The sequence below is a fragment of the Podarcis filfolensis genome (genome assembly GCF_964270895.1).
Source record: "Podarcis filfolensis genome assembly, chromosome: 15".
NCBI classification, from domain to species: Eukaryota; Metazoa; Chordata; class Lepidosauria; order Squamata; family Lacertidae; genus Podarcis; species Podarcis filfolensis.
In genome coordinates, this window is record NC_139618.1 from 39,787,716 (window position 1) to 39,794,065 (window position 6,350).

Below are 6,350 nucleotides of genomic sequence, written 5' to 3' on the forward strand. Positions count from 1 at the left end.
CAAAGTTACCAGAAACCAGCTTGTGAAATAAGTGATATAGTGCACATATGTGTGTATCTGAAGAAGTGTGCATGCACACGAAAGCTCATACCAAGAACTAACTTAGTTGGTCTTTAAGGTGCTACTGGAAAAAAAATTTTTTGTTTTGACTATGGCAGACCAACACGGCTACCTATCTGTAAGTGCACATATGGTTATGGTTAGGGGCAAACTGATTGTAAGGGATGCTGAACACCCTCTATGGTACAAAACATTTTGCCAGGGGAACAAGTATACCGCAAAGTGATTTTAACAAAGTGCCATATTGGATACAACCTTTCACGAAAAGATATATTAAAAAATAATGCTAATTTTATTACATGTGTGTTTTTTCTTAAACCACAAGGTAGATTGATGCAGAAATGGGATTGAAAAGAATTTGAACAAACATGCAAAACTGAAAATCAGATTGCTGTGTCCATCCCTGAATTCTAGGCAACAGAACTCCTGGCTCCATCCCCAGTAGCGTCTTATGCTTTCTGTCCATAATGGCCCCTTGGTAGAATAACTATTATATAAATCCTCCCGCTCTTTTCCTGTTGATCAAAATGTATATTAGTCTTTCAGATTATTGCTAAGATTAGCAAGGCACAAAGGGTGGCACCACCTTGCTTGGTGCCACCACAGATCGGACATGATGAATATTCTTTGTCGCTTGTTATTTCTGGAGAGGTTTTTTGTACATTTCATGTATGTGTGCTCAGCGAAGGGGAGAGGGGGGGGAACCACAGGAGCCCTCATTTTAATTTGACAGACTCCCCAGGCCACCCCTGTCGCCCTTTAAAATGCCGTTATAGTCAGAGAGAAAAATGACTCCATGGAAGGTAAATGACATGGCAAGCCCTATAATTTCTCTCCCTCCAGGACCCACAGATACCTTTTTCTTTTCTTTTCTTTTTTTGGTTTGTGTTTAGATCTAGAGGATGCATTTCTAAAGTGCTAGTGTGGCTAATTTTTTTGGGGGGAGCATGTTCATGTTTTCTACCCAGTGCTGACTCTGTCTTATGTGGTAGAGGGGGGAAACAGCTGGAACTGTTAGCTGCACACAGAAATGGAATAACTTTGTAAAGTCAAACTCAAATCTATAAGTCTGTGCATGCCTCATACCATGGGAAGTATGTTCTATGCTTGTTTAAAAGGTAATTCTCTGACAGGTATAAATACAGTTATTCTGGTTTTGCTAGTTGTGGGGAACAGTTATAAGAAAGCTATGCAGGACACTGAGTTCAGTCAGTATCTCATTAACCCACCCATCTGGTTTCTGAGTTGTCTTCAGGAAGTGTCCTGGAGCGTATATCTGAATGTTTCCTTTTAAAAATATTTGAGATTTTCAAGAACCTTAATCGCGCCCCCACCCAGAGTGAGACATATAACATGCAGTAAAGCAGGGCCCACAAGTTATTAAACTCAAATTTAGCAAGATTTGTAGCAATTAAACACATGTGAACTTTTGCTATTCAACTACAGGAGCTGCCTTATTGCTAGAACAAACATATCCCAACACTGAGTGTGGAGTAGTCTGATTCCTACCCTCTTCTCCATAGTTGCACCCATTCAGATGTTGAGGGGCATTTCTGAATCACTTCCTGAGGCACCACAGCTCTCTGTAGGTGAGATACGTTGGTTCCAAACAGAACCTGAACTCCACAGCCTATGTCCCAGCTCTCAGTAGCAAATATTGGGAATGCCTCATCACCTCCTTAAAGGTGAATTGGAGTCCTAGTTGGTGATAAGGTGAATTCTCTTTGCTCCTCATAAAATGGGGTGGGGGAGGAGTGGTAGGGTGATAATTAAACCCACAATTTCACTTACACTTGAACTTAACCCTAGCAATTAATTCATTTTCATTTCCTCTCTAGTCTTCATCTCCCACCAGTCTTTCATAATAGAACTCAATAATGAAACTTGGACACACTGGCACCCTATTGTTCCTCAGAGGAGCTGAAAGTGGCATCCAGGAGTTATTCCATTTTAACACCATATCAACCCTTTGAGGCAACTGAGGCCAATTGACGAGCCTCTTTTCTGGGGTTCAGCATATACAAGCACACTAGCTCATCTGCCACCCCTGTTCCAGTCACCCTCTATAAGTTTAATTGTGAACAGGGAACCTCCTGTATTTTTGGAGACATGGGGTTCTAAACTGCGGCTATCCATCATGAATATCCATGAACAATGAATGAATACTAAAGAACAGAGGTGGACATAGACTAGTTTGGGGGTTCACTAGTAGATCTCCAGGTCATTTGCAGTAAATCAGCAAGGGTTTCTAACTCCTAACAGCTTAATAGTAGCAAAATAAATAATAAATTTGTTTCTCCCACCTAAATTAGACTGCTGAAATCAAGAAAGTTTGGGGAAACATGAGTAGAGGTGTAAGTGCATATGCATATGCATACAAAATCCTATTCTACTACTGAATACAAATTCCTGGGTTCAACATATGCTCATTCTATGCCCCCTTTCCTAAGCCAATATTTTGTACCAGGGTTGGGTTGGTGGACCCTTGAGTTCTAATGAAAAAAAAGAGTAATTTTTGGAAACCTAAAGTCTGAGTACTGCACGAAAAAAATACCCATTTCATTTAACTTTGTTTTCAGATACTGCTGCAGGAAACACAGCATTTCAGTTTTTTATTAAGAAATGACTACTCCTGTGAACTCAGCCATAATTCACCTTATTTCAGCAGCATCCACAGCATGTGTGTGTGCGCAAATATATATTATTTAAAAAGTTGCTAATTTCTGGTTGAAATAGACATTTAACCTTTTCTCATAAGGTTAATCGGGCCTATTAGCATAAGTTAATTAGACTAATTAAGTTGGTTAGCATATTCTCCTTAGTCTTTGCCAAATCTGGGGAGTTAAACTCTGCAGTAAATCTATTGAGATCAATGATGATTTTATGCTATTGTTAATTTGCTCGTATTCTGGAGGGGTAATCTATTTGCAATCAGTCCTGCTCTAAATGGATCTGTCTACTCTCTGTTCCAAAAGGATGGGTTGACTTGATCATAAATATTGTAAGCAAGCATAGACTGTTCTCTGCTGATCTCAATAAGTGGATATGATTTGTAACACTTAATTGTCCTCGTTTTCCAAAGATGAGGTTACTTCTAATTTTTGCCTTGCAGCTTTGTCTATTTGATCAGGGAAATGCTGTGATCCCAGTATTAGTCACACGCCCATTTCTGATTTTAGCTATGGGAGGATGGATGACACCATGGGCACAATGTCATAAAAATATAAGAAGAGCCTGCTGGATCAGGCGAGTGGCCCATATAGTCCAGCATCCAATGCTCACAGTTGGCCAACCAGATGCTTGTAAGAACAGAAGAGTCACTCTAGGCACTTGAACTCTGTATCTGTGAAAGCACAGATGTCCATGCAAGCCCCGTCCCCATGTCCCTGTGTGCATTGACCTACAAGGTCAGACCATTCCTGTGTTGAGTGGGAAATGTCTGCAGGGGGCTTTTACTGATCTGAGCTTCAACATGAGTAGAATTCTCTACACAACCGATAAAACAGTCAATCCTGGAAGATGCCAGAGCGTACACAACTGAAGGCAGGCTATCTCCAGTCAGATAGGGTAGAATTCTCTGCAGAGAGACAGAGAACAAGATGCATCACATTCATGCAGACAGAGAAACCACCCATTCACTGTCCCTGTCTTATCTGAATTGAGCTTTATTTTGCAGGCTTTTGTTCGGTCCATTACCAAGGCCAGGCGCTGATCCAGCACATCCAGTGCCACAACTGCCTGAGCTGCAAAAGAAAAGTAGAATTGTGTATCATCAGCATACTGATGACAACACACTCCCATACTCCAGACGATCCCACTGAGTGGTTTGATGTAGATGTTAAACCTCAGAGGTGGGTCAAATCTCACCTTAGAAAGCTGTGACAGCACTGGGGGAAGGGGAGTTAATTTTATTAAAACCTGTTTGTTGCTGTTATTTCTGTGGCAAGAAATTGATTCTGACTGTATGTTCTTAAAACAGATCTGGATACTTGCCTCCCACTGCTGCTAGCCTGTTCTTTGAATTTTCTTCTCCCAGTGGAGAGGATTGGAGCCTCCTCGATGAAATAGGTTGGAAATTCACAGATGGCTTCACCCTGCTGGAAATCAGAAGGGGGACATTACTGAACATCAATCTGACCTCACTCCAGCATCCTTGATCCAAACTTGGCTCTTGCACTTATAAAATGATGTCTGTTTGGCAAGGTATCACTGGAGAGAAAGCATATCAGTAGCTCTTTACACTAATAGGGACATAAAAAAAACTTGCTGGGATAATTGAATTCTTAGAGTGGCTTACGTGTGTTTTTCAGGCTGTTTCTAGGTGATTGTATGATAGCTGAATTGTATATGATATGCATTCTGAAAATATAAATGTACATGTAACCTTCTCTTTTGTGAAAGTTCTGTTAGCTATTTTTTGAGTGATGTAGTGGTTTCACCCTCAAATTTCAGTGATGAGATTTGACTCCACACACAAGACTTGAAGATGAATCTTTACTTGCAGGATGGCAACTATTAAGAAGAAGCATCATGTATGCATATCAAGTCCAATACAATGTATTTCTCTTGCTTGAGCCCAAGAGAGGTTCTTTTTGCTTCCAAAACTCCTTCCTAGCAGTGCATCATAAGTTATCAGTCCATAGCTTATCTGTCCTCACAAACTCCTACAGACACAGCATCTGCTTGAAGTTTCCACAATCCCACATTCTTGGTCAATGAAACAACATCAAGATAACCATCCAACCTTCAATTTTCACCCCTCCTATCTAAGATACACACTCACTTTTAAAGGGAGTTAACAAATTAATAAGGCAATGATTCAGCATTTCTGAGAATGCAAATGGAGTCACCTGCATTGCAGCTGTTACATTGCATTAAATTAAATTACATAGGTTTTCTAACAAGTTTTGGGGGTGCCCATCACAAAATGACTGTTGGGCATGGCATAACACAAAATGGCTGTTCTATTTACAAGAGCAGCAAAAGAAGGAGGGACACAAAATGTATTGGGTGTCCCAATACATCCCCCCCCCCCCCGTGGAACCTGCCTCAGCCATTCTGTTGGCTGAGGCCCACTCCCAGGCAGCCCTGACCCTTTCCCCTTAAAAAGCAAAATACAAACTATACAATAACTTAACAAAATAATGAAAGTAAAAACAAAGCAAGAAACAATTATGGTAAAATTAAACTACTCTCTGCCCCGACTAAACATTTGTCCCACCCAAAACAGAAAGAAAATAATATAATAGTATAAAAAAACCACCATTCAAGGTGCAGCAGATTAAGAACACTTAAAACATTTAAAACCATTTTCGCCACTTGCTGCAGAGAGCTGCTCAGAGTATGTGTGGGTGTAGGCCCCGCCCCTTAGGCCCGATGGAGTTGGCTTGCAGGGGGGAGCATCTTCCCAAACACTCACAGGAGCAGCAACAGCAGCGGTCAGAGGGAAAGATGAGATATGATAAGATACCCTGAATCTTTTCATAAAAAATAGTAACATAAGTAGGATACTACTTTATCTGAAGAGGATATTAAAATATCTCTCTCTCTCTCTCTCTCTCTCTCTCTCTCTCACACACACACACACACACACACACACACACACACAAATATATATATATATATGAATGAATGTTAAGAAGCACAGCCTCCTTTGGACATTATACATTAATTCTCTCCATCATCACAAATGAATAGAGGTGAATATACAACCTGTGATAAAAGAAAAGCATTTCTCCCTGCCGATCCAGCAAAATGGGGAAGCATTAACATGCTCAAGATCCATCACTTGACTTCAAAGCCTGGAAATATAGCCCGCCTTTTCATGTACTCAGCTGATAGCTCCCCCGCCTAATGAGAATCTCTGAGTCATGAGAACATTTCCAGATTTCAATCTTCTAGTAAAGCATCAATAAATCAGGGAGATGGGACAAACAAGCATCTTTATGAGACGGCCCTGAATCAGTCATTTAGCGCTCAAGAAACTCCATCTCCCATGCACCACTTCCAATAGATCAAATGTTTCTGTTTTACAACAGTAATCAAGAGAATTGGGGAAGCAGCTTCTTTGCAAGGAGACATGGAATTAGAAAATGAAAAAGAGGAGCTGGCAAGAGCAGTCTGCTTTCATCACACCCATTGGTGGCTGTTGCACTTATTCACCATGAAGGCCAGAAAATAACCTGAAGACTCAAATTAGGCTTTCAGTGGGACCAGGAACGTTAACTGTATTGTATTTCAACCACACACGCATATCCCCCTCCCCCCGCGATGTAAATATATGCTTTGCA

The 6,350-nt window shown here is 40.8% G+C and overlaps 1 long non-coding RNA gene across 1 annotated transcript; it reads right to left on the minus strand.

Annotated features, from left to right (window-relative positions):
* Window positions 1–1,038: 1,038 nt before the first annotated feature.
* LOC310750818 lies at window positions 1,039–6,141 on the minus strand. Its single transcript, XR_014542306.1, has 3 exons — window positions 5,773–6,141; window positions 4,054–4,157; window positions 1,039–3,803 (listed from the first exon to the last, which is right to left on the minus strand). It is a non-coding gene; the product is annotated as an uncharacterized lncRNA (long non-coding RNA).
* Between the last annotated feature and the right edge of the window lie 209 nt (window positions 6,142–6,350).